The sequence below is a fragment of the Triticum dicoccoides genome, chromosome 6A (assembly GCF_002162155.2).
Source record: "Triticum dicoccoides isolate Atlit2015 ecotype Zavitan chromosome 6A, WEW_v2.0, whole genome shotgun sequence".
Taxonomy (NCBI): Eukaryota; Viridiplantae; Streptophyta; class Magnoliopsida; order Poales; family Poaceae; genus Triticum; species Triticum dicoccoides.
The window spans coordinates 20,066,867-20,075,140 of NC_041390.1; positions in this window are offsets into that span (position 1 = coordinate 20,066,867).

Here is an 8,274-nt window from a genome sequence, read left to right on the forward strand (position 1 = left end):
CTACTACATTGGTAGTACTACTACTAGTACTAGTAGCACCACCGTCTGGATTTAGAGGTACTAGCACGTCCATCTGGATTTTAGTATTTGACTAGCAATATCTAGTAATGCATGTCACGAAAAATGTACTACTCCCTCTGTAAATAAATACATGGTGTTTTATTCCTATCGGCAAGAGAACTTAATGTTTTTTTGCTACTCCTAACTAGAGTACTAATAGGATTACATGCAATGAACTAAACACTGCATGTCATGTTTGGTAGTCTCAAGTCATTGAAAGCATGCACGACCCACATCTCTCTTTGGTTGATATGTCACGAAATAAGAAACAAGGAGGGAGTTAATGCACCGAGCCTAAGTATTTTGGGATTATTTGGATTTTCGTAAGGTGACTTACACAACATTTTTGTTTACATGCATTAACATTTAATAGTTAAATCAAAGGTCAAAACTTGGCGCAAAATGCAAAGGGGACCAATAAACCAGTAAACATCAAACTTCTCTCGTTTGGCCCCAACTAGAGGTCCGGTGAGATGACTATACTGCACCGGCACGGAGGGGGACGCAGCTTCATTGACTTACGTCAACTGCCTTTGGGTGAATGACACGTGGCCCCAGGGGGTGGCTGGCCCACCTATCATACAGCCAAAGGCAGGTGCAGTAGAGGGCCGAGGAGTAGTACGAAATCCTACGCACCTACGCACGCTAACCAAGGGCTGAGTGATCACTCGAATCGCAAGATCAGTTGACTAGTAGATCCGCTAGACCCATGGAGGCGATGAGCGCGAGCATCAGCCGGCTGTGCCAGATGGTCCACGACGCCGGCCTGCGGCCCGGCACCGAGGAACGTCTCCAGGTAGTATTGCTTGAGGCCGCCAGGGCGAGGGGCTGCTTGGACGACAGCTTCGTCTCCTTGTTCGACGAGGTCCTCGTCGGTTTCCTCGACAAGTTCACCATCGTCAAGAAGCTTGCGGACGACTTTGACGTAAGTCTCCAGCCGACGCGCCCAGGCTCTGCGATGCCCGCCATCCTCAACGGCCACTATGGTAACAACCTCTTCGACGCACTGGTGGCCCTGTGACTGCCCGCCGTCGCGCCGGAGAATGTCCACCTCGAGGTCGCGCTCGCTGCGCAGCGCCTGGCGCAGCAAGACACCATCAACATAATCACCCACGTCTACGAGCAAATCGTCCACAAGGACTACTACATGCAAGAGGAGGACGATAGGACGCTGGCCTTCTTGGAGCGCAGGGCAACCTTGGACGGCACTTTTCAGAAACATGTTGAGCTCGCCGCCAACGCCGCTGCTCCTCACACGTCGGTTGGTAACCCGGCACACTAGGGCATGAGGATGTCGTTGAACATTGATGGATCCGTATGTATTTTTATCTTTCCATGAAATCCATGTAGTAGTATATGATACTACAGTAATTATCTTACGTTTCGCATCAACTTCATAATTTTCGTACGTACTCCATGCATGAACAGCGCCAGAACCAAACTTCTCATTACTCTAGGCAAAATCGTTATTTTCTATCTATCGGTCGCGCCATGGAGCAGAACCAAATTTTACAAGTTACGAGTTCAAAAGGAAAAGCCTGCCATGTTCGCGTCGCACCCCCACACGGTTGGTCCGGCACGCCGCTCAAGTGGGAATGCATGCGGTGTTGCATTTTCACTTACAAGTTGGACCATAGTTGAGCAAACCAACTATCGGCAAACCCCCACCCCGCCCAATGCGCGATGGCTGAGAAAACAGGAGGGAGAAGAGATGGTTGTAACACGGACTCCAAGAAAATTGGTGTCGGATGGGACTCGTGTGCAGTGGGTGGCGTCTACCGTACTACTAGACGTGAATGCTACTGAGTTATGGCCGATGCCACCCCACTATATCGAGTCTATATCGAGGTACATAGAACAAATTTCCTGCAGTCCGTGCTCAGCCCTCCACTATCTCTCTTCTCAGCCAGCCAGCGGACGCACGGAGCCCATCGTCTGTTTGCTCACATGCGGCCCCACATGTCAGTGAAAACGCAAGAGGACCCACTGAACCTACACATCTTTCACCTCGACGTGCTGGTGATGAAAAACAAATCCAATAAAGATCTTCGGTGGCCGCTTTTGGAGCTACTCAAGAGTAGTAAGATTCTATTTACAATTTAACCCAAGATGCACATCTCGTGGCTTCAACTACCACTCTATTTTCTTTCATGACACGACCTGGATGCTGGATGTCCCACGTGTCGGCAAAAGAAGGAAGAACCCGACCAAATCTTCGGTTCTACTCTCGGATGAGATTAGTGCACTTGTTGATACTCCTACTAGAATAGAGGCTAGACATGAGACTAGATGCGAGGAAGCAACATCTACTTCTTTACACTCGAAGAAGAAAGAAGCACGCAAGATCGAGCCTCCGCAGATCAACAATGAATGCATCGAGAAGGCACCAATCCAACTTACAGGATTAGTAAAATGTATTCTTGTGGTTCTTGTTTTCTTTGGTCTTGCTTTTCTAGTCAAAATTATCGTTGGAGTTCGTGCAAAATGGAGGTCCGTTTGGGGTCGTGCGTTGGAGTTGTCCTTACAAGTGGGACCGCAGTTAAGGAAACCGACTATCGGCAAACCCCCACCTCGCACGCCGTGCGATGGCTGAAGTTAGGCTGGTCATAGTGGGAGTAACTTAGCAAGTAACATAGCGAATTTCAAGACAAGTTTGCTTATGTGGCATATAGTTAATGAGGAGAGAAATGTTTGGAGTAACATAATATGTTACTATAACATAACGCAAACCATAGCAAAATGAGTCTATAATGTAATAAATGCAATCATATATGATACTACTTGTATGTTAGTTTGCACTATGAAGGTAGTAACAAAGACTAGTGTCATATGCATGACACTAGTCTAAGTTACTCCCCACTATAACCAGCCTTAAAGAAATGACGAGGTTGAAGATATTGCTCTAGCACGGACTCCAAGAAATAATATGGTGTCAGATGGATGTCGTGGTGATGGCGTGTGCCGTACTCCTGGACGTGAATGCTTGTTCTAGCCCATGCCATCCTACTACTCCTACTACTTACTCCTACTAGTATATAGTATACTAGTATCGAGGATTCGAGGTGCTGGTTACGTATAACGAACACATTAACATATGGCTACAGTAAAAACACCCGCCCGACATGCGAAGCATGTGAAGCTAGTACAAATTTACAGAAGCGACTCGAAAGCCATTCATAAATTTAGTAAGTTTATCATAGGCATGTCATTTTATTACATACAACAGGTCATCAGCCCACATCGACAACGAGGATACATTATAAATACTAAAATTTTCACCACACAACAAATAACAAGCCATGAAATGAACTTCAACTCAACCATTCCGCGGCGTTGGAAACGCTTGCTTTGAACCACAACTGATTCTCTGGGACGGGCCATCTATTGTCGATCTGGAGACCAACGCATGACCGATCATCCAGGCTGAAGCGGCCTGCTATATCAGTACGAGGGTAGGGAACCACCCAAATGTCCGAGGTATAGACACAGTTCCTTCTCATAAATGTGTCAGCAGCAGTTGGATGGCCTTTCACCATCATCGAATAGTTTTGTCCAAGGAAGAGAGAGTTTTCTCCAAGACTATCAATTCTGTGCCAGGGAGAAGGAGTTGGCGCTAGCACACTAGTATCCATCCCGAATACCATGCAACGGGTGCTGGAATAGGTCCGGAGAGTGCGACCATGGGAGACACCTGCTTCCTTACCAGTAACATCATCAGTGGGTTGTATACACACAAGTAGAGGTGATCCATCGGAATTAGTTGCCAGGCGCCACAGAGTATATCGGCGCTGCTCGTCCTCATGCTCGTGATCATCACCATCGTCATCTCCCCCTTGGTTATAAATTTTTTCTAGTATAGGTGGTGGGATGTTCACAAGACCTTGGAAACACAAGAAGAATGCTAATTAGTAAAGGGAAACTTGCTAACCCACATGCATGTGGATGAAACAATTATAATTACGATGGAAGACAAACGTACCGAAACTACTAGGATGCCATGCAAAAACAGTGCCACGAGTGGTGGCAGCAAACACAAGGCCCTCGTATTGAATTGCATCACAGTACTCATCTGTGTACAAAAACTGATTTTTGAGCAATATCCATCGAGTCGAACCACGAAGGACGGCAACAAGCTTGTCGAAGATAGCAACAACTTGATAGTTGTTGTAATTCCAAGAGCGGTTGGGAACTCGACAAATTGCTATCTTCCGTAGAAGACAGTCACCATGATCGTATTTGAACGTGCGTAGATTACCGGTGTGCTCAACCTCTGGGCAGTGTGCTGAGATTTTTGGAAGTGGAACCCGGTGACGAGTGTACACATTCACAAGTTCCCACTCCCAGTTGGACCCAATGTAATCAACCCAATCTCCATTTGCGCCCGCCCAAGCCTTGCCCTCTAGCGATGGCATCTTAACATCATACGTATCATTATCAAGCGGCATCAACTGGCACAGGGCGAGGCCTCCGTCGTGCCGGCGCCAGTCATCAGGGTCACGACAAAGAAGATAGGGGAGATCAAACCGCTCCTTGACTCTTGGGTTCTTTGTAATGATGTTATTAGTTGAGTCGAGAATGGGCTTGAACGAACCTGCCATGCTAGCCGAGGTGATGACGTCGCACCGATCAATGAGTTCCTCCACCACGTCATCTTTCAGATCGGGGCAAGAATAACGGGGTCGTTTCCGGCCTGTTCCCTCCATGGAGAAGACGATCGAACAATGGCAGAAGAAAGGGTGAATGGCTGAAGGAAAATGGAGGAGGGAGAGGAAGAGCGTGTGACAGCAGTTCCAAATCGAGAGGGAAAGGCGAAGAGTCAGTGGATGGTTGCGAGTTTGCCACGGTTCACGAAGAGGCGCCCCGGCCTACACGTCCGTTCGGAAATACTGGGCTGGGCGGGACACTCTGGCCTGTCTAGATAGCCTTTTCTTTTATGTTTACCACAGACCAGCCCAGTAGTTTTTTTTTCTTTCTGAAAATGGCTAGCCCAGTTCTTTTGTGATTTGTCAAGTAAGTCGCTTTATCAGGCCTGCTGGGCTACAAATCTTTCAAGACAAGGAGAGCTTCATTCGGCTGGCCGAGAAAATGGCCTATCAGTAATGAGAAATGGGTTGTACATTTTTAAAACACATCAAACCGGCAATTATTTTCAAATATCTTTTTTTCATTTCGAGATTTTAAATTGCATTGATTTTTATGCGTGGACAATTTATTGGATTTTATATTGATATACATTTATTTTTAAAATCAGTCTGAATGTGACTCGATATTTTGGGATTAAAAACAGTTCAGACCGCACCGACATATGCAAAATTTCGTATAATTTTTTAATCGTGGCCACAATATGGGCTGTAATGCTAACATAAAGAATATGGGACCCAAAAAAACCTGTAAGAATTAGCAAATGGGCTGTAAATTATTTGAAATAATGCTAGATGGGCTGTATGCTGTTTTCCACGTATTTGAGGCTTTCCACAGATGGCCTGTATACTATTGGATGTCCATCCAACGGCCGTCGTGCTTTTTCAATCTCAGCTCTTCCTGCTCCAGCCGCTCAAACAAGCGCCGGCGGGACTGCCTGCTCCCTCCCCCCGCGGCCGGCTGTGCTGCCGCGCAGGCCTCACCGCCCCACCGTACTCCCATTGCTGGCCTACCCATCCCTCTACTCACCCACACCTGCTGTTATTCTCCGGCGACGGCAGAAGAACCAGTAAACCCTCGTACAGTCATACTCCCCTCCACGTGGGAAACAAAAACAATGGCCGAGTCTTCCCTGCCCCCGTGTCGTTCCCTTCCTAGGCCTTGCCGTCGTCCACCGCCCTGGTGCTCTCGGCGTGGCGTGGTCAGCGTGGTCAACGACCGACACACATCTGAAGTGGACTGTACGTGGACAGGCTGACAGCTGGGTCCATGGCCGCACGCAAGGAAATGCCTCCTTATTACGCGCAAAATAATGATTTCCTCCACCTGACATCTGGGACCCACCGAAACGGCCTCTGTATTTCATGAAAAAAACATTATCGCCGCTGACAGCTCAGACCCACCAGGTATATCTTCGCACGCAAGGAAGTGCCTCCTTATTACGCACAAAAAAAAATGAATACTCCCCCTGCTAGCTAGGACCCAGTATAGTAGGCCTACTAAGTTGACGGGGACGAAGGGCTTTGTCAACTTAGTCAATATGCACAATTCTAGCTCGACTGACTGTACGATGTCCATCCAATGGCCGTAGTGCTTCTTCAACCTCTGGTCTTCTTGCTCCAGCCGCCCAAAGCAGCACCGATCGTGCCGCCTGCTCCGGCCTCCCGTGGCCGGCTGTGCTGCCGCGGAGGCCTCACCGCCCCCATACAACTTCCACCGCTGGACAGGCCATCCCTCCACTCCACTCACCCACACCCCCTGTTATTCTGCGGCGATGGCAGCGCAGCCAAACCAGTGAACCCTCGTACTCCTCTCCGCGTGGGCATCCACTGCCGCGTCTTCCCCTTCCTAGGCCTCGCCGTCATCCACCGGAGAGGTGCTGTCGGCGCGGTGTGGTCAAGGTGGTCAACGACCGAATTCCATCGGAAGAATACTATACGTGGAGAGGCTGACAGGTGGGTCCACGGCACCCGCAAGGAAGTGCCTCCTTATTACGCGGAAAATAATTATTCCTCCACCTCACAGCAGGGACCCACCGGACGCCCACCAGTATATCGCGCAAAAAACGTTTGCCCGTCACAGCTGGGACCCACCCGATGGGCCACTGTATTTCGCGAAAAAAAGGTTCACCCTGCTGTCAGCTCGGACCCACCGGAAGTGCCTCCTTATTACGCACAAAAAATGAATACCCTCCTGCTAGCTGGGACCCACCTTAGTGGCAGGCTGACTTGTGGGCCTACTAAGTTGACGGGACGGAGGGCTTTGTCAACTTAGTCAATATGCACGATTCTAGCTCCAGTGACCGTACGATGTCCATCCAACGGCCATAGTGCTTCTTCAACCTCTGGTCTTCTTGCTCCAGCCGCCCAAACCAGCGCCGGTCGTGCCTCGTGCTCCAGCCTCCCGTGGCCGGCTGCGATGCGGCGGAGGCCTCACCACCCCCACTACTCCCACCGTTGGCCATTCCATCCCTCTACTCACCCACACCCCCTGTTATTCTGCGACGACGGCAGCCTCACACCGCAGCGAACCAGTGAACCCTCGTTCTCCTCTACGCGTGGGCATCCACTGCCACGTCTTCCCCGGCTCCGCGTCGTCCCCTTCCTGGCCTCGCCATCGTCCACCGCCCTGGTGCTCTCGGCGCGGCGTGGTCAACGTCGTCAAAGAACGGCTTCCATCGGACGTGGACTGTACGTGGAGAGGCTGACAGCTGGGTCCACGGCCGCAGCAAGGAAGTGCATCCTTATTACGTGTAAAATAATTATTCCTCCACCTGACAGCGGGGACCCACCGGACGGGCCACCGTATTTAGCGAAAAAAACGTCCCCCCCCGCTGTCAGCTTGGACCCACCGGAAGTGCCTCCTTATTACGCACAAAAAAATGAATACTCCCCCTGCTAGCTGGGACCCACCTTGCTGGGAGGCTGACTTGTGGGCCTACTAAGATGATGGGGATGAAGGGCTTTGTCAACTTAGTTAATATGAAAGATTCTAGCTCCAGTGTCGTACGATTTCCATCCAATGGACGTAGTGCTTCTTCAACCTCTGGTCTTCTTGCTCCAGCCGCCCAAAGCAGCACCGGTCATGCCGCATGCTCCCGCCTCCCGTGGTCGGCTGTGCTGCCGCAGAGGCCTCACCGTCCCCTACTATTCCCACCGCTGGCCAGGCCCTGCGGTGACGGCAGCCTCACACCGCAGCCGAACCAGTGAACCCTCGTAGTCCTCTCCGCACGAGCTTCCACTGCCGCGTTGTCCCCTTCATAGGTCTCGCCGTCGTCCACCACCGTGGTGCTCTCTGCGCGGCGTTGTCCACATGGTCAAGGAACGACTTCCATCGAAAGAGTAATGTACGTGAAGAGGCTGACAGTTGGGTCCATGGCTACAACCTAGTTTTTTTGTGATTTACCAAGTAAGTCGCTTTTTGTCAGGCCTGTTGGGCTACAAATCTTTCAAGACGAGGAGAGCTTTCATTCGGCTGGCCGAGAAAATGGCCCATCAGTAATGAGAAATGGGTTGTACATTTTAAAACACATCAAACCGGCAATTAGTTTCAAATATCTTTTTTTTTCATTTC